The sequence below is a fragment of the Molothrus aeneus genome, chromosome 1, assembly GCF_037042795.1.
Source record: "Molothrus aeneus isolate 106 chromosome 1, BPBGC_Maene_1.0, whole genome shotgun sequence".
In the NCBI taxonomy this organism is placed as follows: Eukaryota; Metazoa; Chordata; class Aves; order Passeriformes; family Icteridae; genus Molothrus; species Molothrus aeneus.
In genome coordinates this window covers 124,627,448-124,644,465 of record NC_089646.1, presented here as the reverse complement: position 1 = coordinate 124,644,465, position 17,018 = coordinate 124,627,448, and positions in this window count along the sequence as shown.

Genomic DNA, 17,018 nt, shown 5'->3' with positions numbered 1-17,018 from the left:
TAACAAGAAGCGAGTCTTTCAGCTCCCACAAACCCCATAGACACAAAACCATTAAAGCACATACTGTGGCAATGGAATAATTTGCCCTTTCAGGTACCTATAAAAACTCAATTGTAAAAATATTGAATATATAGTATGCTGTTAACTCAGAGGATTACTTGTGTGCCATCTTTTACAAGAAGCTGTTTTTCATTAAACAATAGTATAGAAAATGGGACAACTGATTTACATTCCAAGAGGCTGTAGTTGCAGTTACAGATACGATGGATGATCATCCTGTACTCTAAATTTCACCATTACAAAAGTTTGGTATAAACCAGAAAGTATCACACAGTTAGAAAGTTTTATAAAGAAGTCTTGAAAAAGAATAAACATAAAACCATTTCCAAGAAGCCTCCAGGTCCTACTGAGATGTGCACTAACCTTTGAAGAATCAATCTACACATAGTCCTCAGCCAAATTGTGCTAGTGCTCAAAACTAACAGATTCTTGCTAAAACTGTGTGATTTAAATTGTCCTGGGTTATCTTAAATTTCCCAGACAACCTCCTACTGCACAGCACCACAGGAGTGAATTGGTTTAAAGCACATGACATCCTCCAAGTACAAAGTTACCACCAAAGCCTTGTTTCTGACCCAGAAACTGAGACTGCCTTTTTGTTACAGGACAGATGGCAGCAGGAAATCAGCACTAAAGCATGCATCTTACAATTGGTATTTAGCACTGTTTGTAGTTTCTAAATGTGGTTTTCCTAAAGAAATGCAACCAAAATATTGTGAGAATTGCATTTTTGTCTTCTTATAGATTTGCAGGTTAAATATCTCAATATACCAGCAAAATTACTTTTTCTTCTAAATCTCAGGCCCACAAATTCACTCTGGGGAACAGGAAGTCAAGCTGGATTTTTTCCATCTTAAACATTACTACCAGTAATAAAGGCTTCACAAGACAAATTTAACTCTCAGCTGTGCTTCTGTAAATTCCCTACTTTTAAATCAAGCTTCTAGTTTTGAACACCACATCAGGTTAACTTAAATCTTAGATGGTTCTCAGGGCAAATATTTAGGTTTTGGAGCTGAGTTTGGAGGGCTAGACGTTATAGGAGCACAGCTGATGCAGGGACTTGGGACCCTGATGCATGTTGTCCTATGAAGGGTCTCTGCTAGTGGACAGCCCCACTCAGCACACTTGAGTCTCTGAGCATGACTTGTTGCAATGTCTGCTGGTTAGTCTTCAAACTCCTTTGGCCCTCAGAGTCCTGACTCACACAGAATCACAGAATCAGCTGGGCTGGAAAATCATCTAATCCAACCTAAGTGATGTAACACCCCCATGTCAACTAAACCATGGCACTAAGAGCCACATCCAGTCTTTTCTTAAACACCTCCAGAGATGATGACTCCACCAGCTCCCTTAGCAGCCCATTCCAATGCCCAATCACTCCTTCTGTGAAAAACTTTTTCCTAATGTTCAACCTTAACTTCCCCTGGTACAGCTTAAGACTACGTCCTCTTGTCCTATTGGTGGTTGCCAGGGAGGAGAAACTGACCCCCCTTGGGTTACATCCTCCTTCCAGACAGTTGTAAAGAGTGACAAGGTCTCCCCTGAGCCTCCTTTCCTCCAGGCTGAAGACCCCCAGCTCCCTCAGCTGCTTCTCACAGGACTTGTGTTCCAGATCCTTCACCAGCTCCATCATCCTTCTCTGGACACGATACAAAACCTCAACATTCTTCCTAAATTTAGGAGCCCAGAACTGGACGCATGGCTCAAGGTGTGGTCCCACCAGTGCTGAGTATAGTGGAAGAATCACTTCCCTGGTCCGGCTGGCCACAATATTCCCGATACAGGCCAGGATGCCATTGGCTTTCTGGCAGAGGACAACTGCTAAGCAAAAGCAGGCACACCCATGCATAGCTCTCCTTCCTAAGTGAACACTCAGCTCATGATAAAAATTTACACAGCTCAGTTAGTATTCTCCCGCACACCTCTGAGCTTGTGGGAAACTGCTTCAGCATTGGCTTGGGCTTGGTGGATTTGGCAAAGTCAGTTTGGCATCAAGTGCAAGGTCTGGCCCACACTTGCAGCACATCCCAACCACTGCACTGAGCTGCATAAAGAACAAAGTCATTTCATGGGCAAGCAAGGAAAACTATTGCCAGACCTACCAATGTGGGACATTTCATTAAAACTAATTTCTAAACCCTGCCTCCAAGTCTTTAGTAAACCCATTAGTTTTAGACCAGCTCTAAAACACTGCAGCACAAATTCCGGAAAGCCCAGAAATTCTGTGACAAAACATTTTTACCTGTGAAATGCTTCCTAATAAAGCAGACAGTGTCTTGACTGAAGGGAGCCCCTTCTGAAGAGAAATCTGCTAGACCTCCTTACTTATTTGGATGCACAAAGCTCCACAGCAATATCAGTACATTTCTGAAAAAGCTTATGGCAAGCCATGTTTATTTATTTGTTCAGGTCTACAGGTTCAAATTGCCTCAGCTAACTTATTTGGAATTAATGCCATTATAAATATTTGTAAATATTCAGAGATTATCCTCCTGGTTGATTTTGTATTACTTCCTCTTCAGTGCTTTAAAATGATACAGTGCTGTCCTATTTAAAAGTACTTTCTACAAGTACATGCAAATGCACCAAATTCAAGAGTTTCCTATTGTTTTTAGGTTTCTCAAATGGTGGCAAAAATCAACTACCTGATTCCATAAAAGAAGCTTCATTATACTATCATTGCATTCATTTGTGAAAAAAAAAATGCAAGAAATAACTTTAGACTGCGGAACTGGTACTGTTAAGGTTCTTATTGTCTATCAGAGAACAGACATAATTAAATATGCAAAACAGTATACCCTGAAGATTTGCTGGAGTTTAACCCATCTACCCTAGAGTTATCAAAAGAAAAAATGTAAATAGACCAGCAGCACTTTCTAGGGGAAAAGCCAAGTGTTTGCTTTGAAAAGAAAAAATTCTCCCCACTATTAATCTCTAAAGCCCCTTTTAGACAAGTACTTAGAAAGGGAACAATTATGAAAATTAATACAGAAATTACACCAAAAGTAGGCCAGGTAATAATACAATCAATCTTGTCATAACCAACACCTACCATCATTTAATGGATACAACTTCAGTGCATATTATGCTCTATTTTTATTTTTGAGTTTTAGGTATATTATACTTTGCTTGAAATATAAATAAATAGGGACTAGAGCTGTCTAAAGACACAAAATCAAAACTTTAAGTACTAAAAATTGCACAGTTCTTGTGTACTTAAAATCAGCATGACCCTTACTACTTACAGAATGGAGCTATATACAAGACATAACAATAGGAATTCATGTATTCAAAGTTTGCTCATTTTTCTGGTTTTGCTTCCTTTTACATTCTTAAAAAAGGCTAATAGTCACGGATGCATATCCCTGTAAATACTTGATAGCACAGTAAAACACAACAATAATGTGAGCAATAATCTAAAGAGAAGCCTATGTATTTTTTCTGTCAGACCACTTAAAGAAAATCAGGTTTTACAAAAGCGAAAAGTGGCACTGGAACAAAGCAGCAAAGAAATTACTTTGAAAGAGCACATCCAGAAAAGCATTTCTATAATTTTCATTGGTCAAAAAATTGCATTAATGTTTGAATTTATCAGCTAAGGACTAATTTTGGTAATAACACTACATCCATTCTTGTAATAGGAGTCTCACTGTTTGGAAAGGTGAATGAGGTAAAAGACTGAGAAAAATCAGGGGAAGTAACTTTGAAATTATGTATTTGCCAAGAGCACTGAGTGTTCTGTATTGAGCAAAACAACCTACTAAAGCAGCCTCACTGCAACACATACTTCTTCCAAACTAGACATAGCTTATGTAAATCTTAGTGCTGATATACTTTATTGTGTTCAGGAAGCCACTACATAGTCCATGGTAATTGCATATCTATAAAATTTTCCCATTTGAAAATTATGTTTACATTGGCAACACTCCTAATCCAGATAACCAGATGTTAAAAAGAGTTTTTTGTGAATACAGTTAATTCCATTCTAAAATACAGATTATATTATGATAGCAAAAGAATTCTTTTCCTGGTATAATACATATCTTCTTTGGAAGACGTGAGGGGGTTACCAGAAAATCTTATAAAATGATAAGAGAAAGCAATATTCTGACATCCAAAAATGATAAATATGCAAGACACAAAATAAATTCTTTATTGTCATCTTGAGAATGAACGAGAACATGAGGGTTTTTATATGCTGGATGAGTTCATAATATCTCCCTTATGGTTTATTTGAACTTTTCTAGAGAAGAAAAATTATTTGCCTGGCCACATTTTATTACTTATAGCACAGATTAGAGAGTGTCTTCCTTCCTTCCCAAGACATATTGCAGGTCCCTGCCAATGTCTCCTGAACACCCTTTTTTTTTGTGGGAGTCTTTCTTCAAAAATGGCAAAGGTGACCCCATGTAGATGAGGGATGAGCTGCAACAAAAAAAACTTAAGCATCATTAGCTATGGAGATCACACAGTTTTAGGCAAACTACCAAAGATGAGCAAGCAGTATTCAAAGTATTCTCACCAAATGTAAGGAGAGTTAGTGATACATCTATGAGAAATGCATAATGCAGGATCAGCACAAATGCACACCATGCATACCAATTCAAATTGCCTTCCTAAATTCACAGAAGAGCACCTTCCTCATTTGTTCCTCTGTACAAGAATTGTTCAATACAGACAATAACTGATATTAAGAACTTTCCTAGGGCCGCTAGATTCAACATATTATGTAAATGATGGAATTCATAACTTTTCTCCATCTAAAATGCAATTATAATTCTTATTTGTGATGTAGCAACAGAAAATCCTTTTCTGCAAGGAGATGATCCCAATCAGGTTAACATGAATTTTGACATTGATTTGCATAGAAAAAATATTGGGACTCTGACTACTTATGCATGAAACAGCAGTTATCTGCCTCCAAGACATTTCCTACATTGGTACAGATCTGTCACCTTGCATGACTCTCCAAGCTTCCAAATTGAGCTTCTGAAGTGGTCTAATTTTCATATCACTGTTCCAAAGTCAGCAGCTATTACCCATAACTAATATAATATGACAACACTCCTCAATGTCTCACTCTTCAAATGCCCTTAGTCATTTCCATCACTCAATATTTAGAATTATGCATGCTGGGAAAATGTAGCTCATAAGTGTAGAGTTTCTTATGCACAGAGATTCCTCTCAAACTTTTAGTCTAGAGTTTTCAGAGGTAATATGAGCCCTGTGGATGCAACTTCTTCTCAGCAAACACATTTCAAAGCAATGTTTTCTTCTATGGGGAACATCCTTGAAAATATAATAGGAGGCATTTTGACCAAATTGCCTTCTGTTTGCCTGCTACCAATCACACTCAGTTGACATTAGTTAAGCCATCCAGTTTACCTGGATGCCAGAAACCCACCTAGAGCTCATCCCGAGCTCTGCAATCAATTTTGCCAATGCAGCTCTATATTACAGAAGAGAAATATTGACAAATAATGAAGTATAATTACTGCTTGTGTTCCTCAAGGTGCATTATCCTACTGACTTGTTCTTTCTCTCCCAGAATCAAACATTTATGACAGCTCTTCTTCCATAGCAGAGTGAGTTAATATCCTAACACTGGGCTCAAGCTCAAGCAACCCAATTTTGTCACCCTTTCTCACATAAACAGCACTTTGTCACATAAACAAATACACTGAACCTACAAGCACTTTTACCTGAAAATGAGTCAGGTGACAGAACTGAACCCTTCCTATTTAGAGGGGGCTTAACCTGTAGAATACATGCCACCACTGCCCATTTGCACTGCTCTGGCAGTATAAAAGGACCTTGAAATGGGTGCAAATGCAAGTGTCAGATCAAAACCAGCACTGTGCATGCATTCTGCACAGTCATTACAAGGCACAGAGTGTGAACAATGGGCACAGGTGGTGTTCCTGTGTACAGCGAACAGACCACAAGTGACCGATGGGTGTGCATGGCTGAATAACAGGAATAAAAGGAACCCAACAGTCAGTGCTCCACCCCTTTATCAGAGGTTCAAATGTCCAGATGTAGATCCTTGCAGAGACAGAGGGGAACAAAAATGCCCTACAACAGCAGCAACTGCACCTCTTAGACCACCAGTGGGAGTCACTGAGACCACAGGAGCTTTGCTAATGTCTTATATTACAAACTTGATAAAAGTCTATCATAAGCACTGAGACATGACTGGGGCCCAAAGAAGCGTGGCTCAAAACTCAGCATGAGAAAGCTGTCATTGAAAAAAAGTAAGCACCACCTGAGAAGTTCACTCTGAAGGAGATTAGCTCGTGTTCTACCAAAGATTAGGTTAAAGGAGTTAAGCATGAACTAAGTAAAAGGCAGAAATGTAGAAGTGGCTTTGGGCAAAAACTATCTCCTAAAAAGATTTGTTTCACATCACCTGACTTCTTGGCACCTTAAGGTAAGGGAAAGTATTAACAAAAGCAGCATTTTCCCTCAACCCTGAAATCTTAAGAATGTGATTTTGTCAGTCAACTGAGTGATCAACTTACCTTCCATCCATCATCAAGTATTTGACAGGGTATTATTTTATCAGTGCTAAAAAGCCCTGATGTCTCAGTCCATTACAGAGAGATTCTGAGAATAGAAGTCTTTTCAGCCTGCAGAAACATGTACAGAAGTGTCTAGAGAAATCTTTAAAGACTTTTTAAAAATAAACCGGTCAATTTCATGTACTTGACTGGTGCCAAGCTTTTATTGTCATGATCCTTGGAAGCATCCTCTGCATGGAGGACAAAAAGTAAAGAGTATTTAATTGTCTCAAATGCAAACTTACATGTGTCAGTGTATTTACTCTGCAATAAACAAAGTTTTTGGGTTTTTTCCCAATAGAAATAATTTAATGGACTCAAACATATTGAAGCAAATAAAGTAGAAATAGAAGACAGTTTTCTCAGAACCAATATGAATCCATTTATTTAACAATGTCTTTTTCCTTTTTGCGATGTTAACCTGACTAAAGATCAGGTAAATTTTGCTTTGCTTTAGTTTTAAGGGTTAGAAAAGAAAGCAGGCAAAAATAGAAACGGCAAAATTTTCAGGCTATACTTAACTGTAAACATAGCCAAAGATCATAGCAAATGCAATCAAGAACAGAAGAGTTTTAAACTAAGCAAGCAGACAGCAATTAAATGGGGATAAATTTAGAATGAGACTAGCAACAAAAAAAACACCCCAAACTCTCCAAAATCTCAAAACTTTTTCTGTTGAACAGAAAAATGCTAAGATAAGCCAATATGGAGAAAGAGAGTAAAGAGAGCAATATATATTGCTAACACTTAATATGACCCCGTTTTTTTGTAGCAAAAAGGAGAAGTTTGTTCTGTAAGTGGTACTAGTTAATCAAGATTCAAAATTTTGCCTATAAACACTTACAGTTCATAATGGAAGTAGTTTCTGGTCTCTAGGAAAAGTAATTAAAAAAAAAGTGGAGACACTGCAGGTGATATAGAAATCTAGATTGTTAAGTAACTATGAAAAAGATCTAAAAGTTTTGGAAAATTGTCCATTTTTTTCCCCAGTGTGATTAAATTCAGTTAGTGCTAATCTTTCATTAGATACCCTTTTTGAAAATAAATGATGGACAATTTATTACACACTGTTCCTCTTTTATGATTTTTTAAAATAGATAATAAATTTATTGCCTTTCATTTTAAAAATCCTGATGAAAATATACAAGGTAGCTTGTTGCACCTTTTAGCACTGACTCAGCTACAGGAAGAGAGCAGTTTTGTCACCCAGGAGAAGTGCCTGAATTATTGATCTGCTCTCAGTGGGGTTGATCCTACATCTAAATATCCCAGTATTCATCAGCAAATCACACAGCATGCTCTATTCAGCACCTACCACTACATTATCTTTTAGGGACACCCACTTAGATTCCATTAGTCCTATTTCCAGCTTTTAAAATTTGCATTCAGAGACTTCTTGAATCTTCCTTTCCTTTATGGGGATTCTCAAATTCAGATACGAGGCTTAAAGGAAAGCTCAAGCATGTTTGTGGAAAAACCTGAGGGGAGATAACAGATTTTTTCAGACCACCTAGAAGCTGGGATGCCTCATCCTCTTCTTTAACCACACTGACTTAAAATCACACATGACAATAGGAAGTTAGCACAGAAAAAGATAGTCTTCTAATTTCACACAGCTTTGTGAGAGCATTATTTTTTCACTGTTGGAAAGCAGAAGGAAATGGCACCCATACCCATTGCTCCTGAAGAGGTTGCTGAGATATGTGTAGAGATTCACACAATTGAGACTGATGCTGTAAATTGCAAAACAGTATCTCACTGAAAAACATAATGAGCTCTTTCAGGAAGCCAAAGTGGGAACAGAGAGTGTTTCAGTGCATTTATCTAAGCAATCACAATTCAGACTTCAAGGCAATAGAAGCAGTAAAATAAGTATAATCAAAGAAACTTACTTGTCTGGGTACATTTAAGAAAAAAGAATGGATGTGATCCTAAGGAAAGAGTGCTAATCTGTTGGTTGAACTTCACCAGCATATTTTCTTCCCTAAATCCTGGTAGTGAACAGGCTATATAATACTCTTTTCAATACATAAAATGTGAATTCTCTGCAATACAGAAAATAATACAGCTGCTAGGGGTAGAGGCAAAGATGGACCTTCACCCAGAAATCAATCATGTTATGGTTAGTTACCTCTTTCCTCATTAGCAGCACTGGCTCTAGAACAAACATCTGGCCCAGACACATGGATCTTTAACAAAACATGGCAATAATTTGTTTTTCAATTTCCCATAACATCCAAATATATAACCAAGAGCACAGCTCAGAGTAACCCTTCTCCTCTGTATTTTCCCTCTGAAAATAAAATATTAAAAAAAAAGTAAAAAAATTAAGGCAAAAAAACAAAGCACAAGGGAAGGGTCAAAAGCAGCAGCTGAAAAATTTCTATCTTGGCTGACAGAAATGTGATAGTTAGGTATCTAGGTCTGTAACACCCACTTCAAGAGATCTTGGTGCTAGTCTGAGCCTTTGAACACATACAGCACATACACTGTTGACCTGCAATTCAGCACTGAATTCTTAAGTAACATTTTCTGAGGGAGATAGAAAGTACTGTTTTTCCCATTTTCTTGACTCCAGAACTGAAACAGACACCTCAACAACTAATTTGAGGCCCCTGAAAGAAAAGTTATTACAGACAAGCGTTCACTGCAGAAAGTCATGGAAAGTCCATGCTCTTAAGTGACAGGAAACACTGCTTTCTGCCTTCAGAGTGAGTTTCATCACTAACATTTTCAGCATGAATATTTAACACTCACTAAAATGTCACATTCTCCTCTTTTGCTTTTCTTTTTTTAACAGGAAGAATACATAATACATCTTCTGTTCATCTCTGCTCTTAATCTTGTAGCTCTCATGGAAAAGTTTAACCCATTTGTCATTTTCCTTGAGAGTTCTTGCATACATTTCCTCTCTGGCCATACAACCAAAACTGAGACCCAGCCATGGATGAATTGGAGCTCAACATCTACGTACATGGAAACCTATGCAGAATGATACAAAAATAAGAAAGGTAATCTCAGAAAAACTGAAGTCCTCTGAAAATGCTTTTGTTTAGTGCAGGCTACTAGGGATATCCACTTTGAACATAACTTTGTTTACATGGCTAAACAAAGGTAAGAAGGCTTGTTCCTGAGTGGGTCGGAAAGATGTGACAGTAGACCAGATGTCACAAGAAACCAGTCAGCAAAAAGGACAAGTCTTCCCACCACTCTACATCACTCACTTAACTTTTTCCTAAAAGGACTGTCTGCCATATTAACTACAATTTTCTCTGTGCAATGAATCCTCAACCACTGCTTATTCCTTGGTATCAGTCGGGTGCTATTACTCCAAGCAATCTTTTTTTTTTTTTAATGTAAATATCTAACAGGAATGAGAACAAAACAATCAATTAATACCAAATAGACCACTGAATAATCTCCTGGAGAAGACAACTTCAAACCACTATTGATATGGCTGGAAAAGAACTAATGATTTAGATAAGAAGGATGCTTTATGATATTGGCAATCCTTTTGCCCTCTACTTGCCCCCCCAACAATCTTTCTAAAACTTTCATCAGGGAAGAAGATTAAGGAAAGATGGCTTGTAATGCAGTATCAGATACAGTGCACCAAAAATTACAGCTTCTAACCACATTTCATTTTTAATAGTCATATCCCAGATTATTTATTTTTTAGACAGCAGCTTAAGTTATTTGAACAACTTTGTGAGCAATTTCTTCTACCCCATTTCTTCAGACATTTGCAGTAATTTCATAGGTACTACCTCTTTACATTATTTTCTAGCTCATCACTTTTACTATCATTTTGACTCAGAGCTCATTTCTTTGATGTACAATAATTTATTGTGAGAGCACAGGATATCAAAGGACAGAAAGATCTTCATCATCTAATGTGCAGCATGATCTACATGTCAGAAAGAAATAGTAAGGTTATTATTTATGCTTCCTCTCAACCATCTCTCTTGCACAATAGTCAGATTACTACATTCAAATTACAGCACAAAATTCATTTCACACCAAAGAAGCTCCATTTAATACCAGGCAAGGAGCCTTATGGTGTAAAATCCTGTATTCTGCATTGTACAGAGTAAGAAAAGGCCAGCTCCCTTTGTCCCAAATTGTTTACTGCTCTTTAGATTAACCTACAACACCATCCAGAATATAGCATTTGGGTCCTATATGTAACATTTCTTCTTTTTTTTTTTTTTTTTCTTGCTGTGGTTTATTTTTGTTCTTCCCTATTTCACTTTTTCTTTTTGGTGGAAATCTGTTTTAGCCAACCAAGACAGAATCTCTTTTTATTTCATTGTCAACCCATGCCCTGAAAGGTGGTTGATGCAGGTTAGCCTGGGTTTTGAGCTGCATGCAGGAATGGTATAATGTACCTGTCATTCTAATTCATGAAGCTGAAAGATAAAAATCAGCATCAACAATAAAAAGTGCAACATCAGCTTTTGTGGTTCTCTTCCCTTTTATGTCTATTTGTCTTGTTTGGTTCCCAGCAAAATGATATCAGAGCATAAACTTAGGGAAAACAATAGCTTTAATCTATTCCAAGTACATTTTCTTTTTCCAAAAAAGACATTTGATAAAGTCTACAATTCTACCTATAATATAGTTTAACTAGAAGAGCTCCCTTGTAAAACCCTTTTATATTCAAAGGAAAACAATTAGGGGATGCCAATTAAATGAAAACTTCTTACTGTATTACCTATTTTTACAGATTTTATTTTAAAATGTATCTTTAAAAACCCCACTTAAATTATACCTCAAATTTTCCAACTAGTTTTCTTTTTTTTTTCATACCTTAATTAAAAAATTAAAACAATTTGCAGTGTCAATTGTGGACCTAATAAGCCAAGGTCTTCACACTGAAACTTCACTATCATACAGTGAGTGAGAATAACATGAGACCATTTAGGAACACTTAGAAAAGTAACACCATCAAAAATAAGAGGTTTTTTTCAATTATGCCACTGGTATGCATTTGTGGGGATGTGGGTATTAGTGCCTGTAGTGGTGAAAGGCAATATTGGTTTCTGATTAAAACCTGACCATTCTAATATTGGCTTTGTTCCATCACGTCTCCTTTGAAATACCTGACTCAGTTCTGACAGCAAATCTCCACCAAACATTGCTTACCTTTCTTACATCCACCCTTGTTTTCTGCCACCTCACCCTACACTTGCAACACTAGCCCTTCCCATTACATGCAGCCACAGCAATGTTTTCATCCAAAAGGCATCCTAATGACTGCCTTCCTCATGAGCACATAAAGGATATTATTCACTCACACAATTGTTCAATTTTCCCCTTAATTTAAAATTATTGAGTTTTGGGGAATGCTGCAATATGCCAGCAATCAGCTGTGTCTATGTTTCTAGGTGAAACTCTGACCAGTCTTGGTGTGAGACATGGCTGTATCCTCCCAGCAAGCTGGGACCATCCCAACTTCTGCTTCCCTCCCTTACTCTTACACTCATTGGAAATTAGGCATGTGGGCAGTTCAGAAGGAAGGTATTGGCATTCCAGACCCTGGAACCATGTCCAGATGACAGCAAGACAAGTGGTGCAGAAAACACTGTAGGCAGCCTTGCCTCACAGTTTCTGTGATTGGAGGTTTCCTACCATTACTCCTTGGTGAGATTTGACACAGCTGAGATCTGCTTAGGCATTCCCTCTAGAGCTCGTCTCTCCTAAGAAAAGTCTGCTCCATGTAATCATCCATCATAAATAAATACTGTCTGATAATAAATTCTAAGTCAAGTCCTCAGGTAAGTAAGCGATTGATCTTCCTGTGATAACCCTTGCTCTCTCTTATCAGCTTGTCTGAAATGGTTTTTATCATCACTTGTTTCTTCCTGTTCAATATAAAGTTACAAATCCATCCAGAAACTAATCATGTTTTTCAATGTCTCTGCAAATGTTTAGCACACCTGTGTGCTCTACAAGATAACAAGAACAATAACCACTAGGCAGCAGCCTCCAGCCCTAGAATAACCAATGCAAGTGTTAATACATAACTAACGTTAGTGTACAACATATCCTTTAATTGCAATTCACAAAGAAAAGTAGAAATAGAAAGAGACCAAAAGGCTAAATAAACAGGAAACAATAGAAAGCAAAGTTCTTCTGAATAAGAGATTTTGTTCTTCTTCAAAGCCAGAAGTCCAAATTACCTGCGGGGTTTTTTACAATAAATTAAGTACACTATTGTATAATATTCATCTAAAACTAACTCCATATTGCTACTTCACAAGAAAAAGATAAGAGTATGATTCTATCCAATTTTACATGTGTGGATGTCAGGTATAGCAGTATTACTTCAAACTCTACTTCTAACACAGAAGGTAAAGCTGCTAGAATTTTGGCTGGCTGAACAGAATTTGAGCACAATGCAGAAGCTTACTTAAGTGTGGCAGTACTGAACATTGCCACCCTGGCACTTACTGAAGCACAGAGTGTGCTCATTTCCATATCAATGCCACACATGTTTCTCCTAGACAAAGCTGTTTCACACCACTGCCGCTATTTGAACTTTGGAAATAAATGGAAAGGTTTCTGCATTATTGTTAAAAAACAAAGACACTTATATCCTTTGTGCACAGGATACAGTTAAAGAATTCTGTCCTTTGTAGGGCTGTATTAGTGATTTTGGGCAAAAGGAATGCATTGTAACAGAGCTGTGTTGTGCAGGAAAGACAAGCATCACTTTAAATTCAGAACACTGTGTTGTACAAGTAATAGTAATGCCTTTCAGATTTAGAAGATTATATTCACTGCAACTGTTCATTTGTTGAATGAGCCTATAGCAAAACCTGGGAATCAACAATAAAGGGAAATTTAAGTGATTTGTCCAAGGTCACAGAGAAACACTGGAAACAACAGTCTGTCCCACTTGTGTGTCCACTCATGTTTTAATAAGACCAAGTTTCTTCTCCTTACTCCACAGGGAAAGAAATACTTTTCAGACTGTCACAAATCAATTCTAAAATACACTGTACAAAACAGTAAGCTGTAGAGCATTTGGAAGGAAAACCAAAACCTTCAAGAAAAGCTGTATCAAAGGACCAGAAGCTTTGTCACGTCACATTAAAACCCAGGGTCCCATTGCATCCAAAAGGGTATTACTGGGAAAGAACCACATCTTCCCTGCAGTGAAAGCAAGCAAATGGTTCAGTGCTGTAAAACCAAGACCATTTAAAATCACTACTTTTAGCTAAGAGCAAACTAACTATTTTTAAACTTGAAGCTTCACAGACATGTAAAGAACTCATTACTGTATACGAATATGACTCCTCAATCTAAATGCCTGTAATCCATGGCACAATACTTTTATTTAGATTGAAAAGAAAACATGTAGTCTACTAAATTAACAACAATTCCTTATTCTATGCTCCCTGGGTTTTCCTTACAATAGTCTTTTCACAATGATTACAGGGAAGAAAAAAAAGAAGGCGAGAAAAAAGTACTTTATACAGAAAAAAAAGTATCAGAAAGTACATTTAAAGATTACTTGTCAACTTGCCACAAGTTGAATTTTATTTCATGACACAACAGCAAATGAGAACAATTTTTTCTCCTATACTCTTTGAAGAATAGATGCTTTTAAGAAAACAGAAATAGAAATGGTGCTGGTACCTTTTTGTTCTTCAGCAACAGCAGGATGGAGGGTCTCTAAGCTCACAAAATCACAGAAGGGTTGCTGATGAAAGGAACCTCTCAAAACCTTCTAGTCCAGCCCCTGCTTAAAAGAAGGGTCAGCTAGAGCAAGTAGCTCAAGGCTGTGTCCAGTTTGGTTTTAAATATCATCAAGCAACTGCTTCTCTGGACAATCTATTCCAGTGTTTGATCACCCTCACAATGAAAATGTGCCTTCTTATGTTCAGATGGAATTTTCTCTATTTCCATTTGTGCCCTCTGACTCATTTCCTGTCACTGGGAGCCACTGAGAAAAGCCTGGCTCCAACTTCTTTGCACACTCCCATCAGGTATTTCTGCACATGGGCAAGGCATCCTTAAACCTGCTCTTCTCCAGGCTGAACAATTCCAGCTTTCCATTTGCAGATGAGTGTTTGCATGCACTTGGCATTGGTGAGGCTGCACCTCAAGTGCTGTGTCCAGTTCTGGGCCCCTCACTTCAAAAAAGACATTGAGGTGCTGGAATGTGTCCAGCAAAGGGTAGCAAGGCTCATGAAGGGTCTAGGAAATTAGTATTTTGAGAAGCAGCTGAGGGAGCTGTGTTTGTTCAGTCTCAAGAATGCTCAAGGGGCACTTCATCCCTCTCTGGGACTCCCTGAAAGGAAGTTGTGGTGAGGTGGGGGCCAGTCTCCTCTACCACACCTGGAGTGAGAAGAACAGAGGGAACTGCCTTAAGCTGAGATGGGAGATTCAGATTAGATACTAGAAAAATTTCTTCCACTCTTAAGGTAGTCAGGCACCAGAGTAGGTTGCTCAGGAGAGATGGAGGAGTCACTATCCCTGGAGGTGTTCAAGAAGTGTCTGGATCTGGTTGATGGATGATCCAGTTTGGTGTTAGGTGGACGGTAGGACTAGATAACTTTGAAGGTCTCTTCTAAAATTGATGGTTCTATGATTCTATTTAGTAATGACACATCATTATTAGCAGTTGGTGATCATAACTACTCATGTATTTTAAAGCTGAAGCAAGATATACCCAGCAAGATATACCCATATATGCTAATGTAAGGATAAGAAGGAAGAGAGAAGGATACAGTTTTCTAGTAATTTCAATAACTGCTACTGGCCAGAACCAAATGTTATAACTCAAATTATTTTAAAGTTCACATTTATAGTTCATTAGTCTGAAAATTCTGGCCATAACATCCATGAGTTTCTCTACCCAGCTGCAATCCCTGAGAGAAATATTCCTTATAATTCAAAGTAGACCTAGCCTCTGGCAGGTAGTGTTTTTTTAACTCCTTAGAGGCTTTTGCTTTCTTACTTGAGGACTCCCATCTAAGAGAGAAGCACAGCAGGCATACCTGAACAGAAAACTGTTAAACCCCATTCATAACTCAGTGAATTGCCCAGACTAATACACAACAGCTGAACCCACTATTCCACAAAAAGTTACCTACCAAGTCTACCTTTATTCCATAAAAGGACCATTATCATTATACCACATGGGAACCAATTTAGGTGTAGCAGGACATTATGAGTAAGGTTAATGACAAGCATCAGAAGATACTATACTGGTGTTACCAGGCTGGGAGTAATCAGTTGGGTGCCATAGAGGTAGTCAGTCTCCCACACCTGAATTCATGGTCAGGGGTCAAGTCTGAAATTCAAAACCTAAGCTAGAGACCATAAAGATCTACAGCTAATAAAAATGGACTTTGGGAAAGCCCAGTCCTCAGTATGCTACTTTAAACAAGGACTGCAGGCTTCCAGGAGCCCACACTGCACAGCAAGGTGCCCCACAAGGATGTCAAAGGAAACTTGAACACAATCAGACACAGAACAGTGAATCACAGAGTCAGACCAAACCTGCAAAGAACCAGCCCACAATGGAATCCAAATCCTATCTCTTACCTCTCTCCAAGTCTTTTCTGGATATCTGAAACGGGGTACTACAACCTCCCAAGGACAGGAGCTATCAAAGGATGTGTGAAAAAGGTCATGGTTTTTTAGCTTTTCAAAAACCAAGGTCCTTCTGAACCATGCTGATATCACACAGGCACAGGAAGTATTAAAATACAACATCCACACACACTGATACACCCCCTCTGAAGTGGAGACATTAAAATGACAGGGCAACTGCTGAAAGTAATTACAAGGATCACAACTGAGAATCTGGATGCCCACATGAAATTCCTGCTAGTACAAAATTCCCAGTTTCAATGCTTAAGTCTTTCAAAACATCCAGCTGTACATTTCTAAAATTGTGCAGTTTTTAGAATTTGGAAGGAATTAAAGAATTGCCTTTAGAAGAAGCTCCATCACTTCTAACACTGAAGGCTCTACAGCTGAGAAAGAAAATTGGCTGTTTTGTCACAAAACAAATATTCTCCAAGTCACAGATTTCACAGTATCCTTACAGAGAAAGGTCCAAATCCCACTGGAATATAATGGGATTGAATGCATGCATTCTAAACTACAATGGAATTTAAGTGCCTACATCCAATTGAAGTGCAATTAGATTTGAGTACCTAAATCCCATAACCTGATTGAAAGTCTACTCTCAGTGTTTCACAGGATCATGGGGGCAGGTGGGACTTGGAAAACATATCACATTATGACTCAGCTAGAACAAGAAAAGCTGCATTTAATTCAATAAGATTATCTCACCCCTCTCACATATAGGATTATTTTCTTGGGTTTTATTCTTTTACAACAGAAGGTGGCATTGCTGAACTACCAGTGTTACAC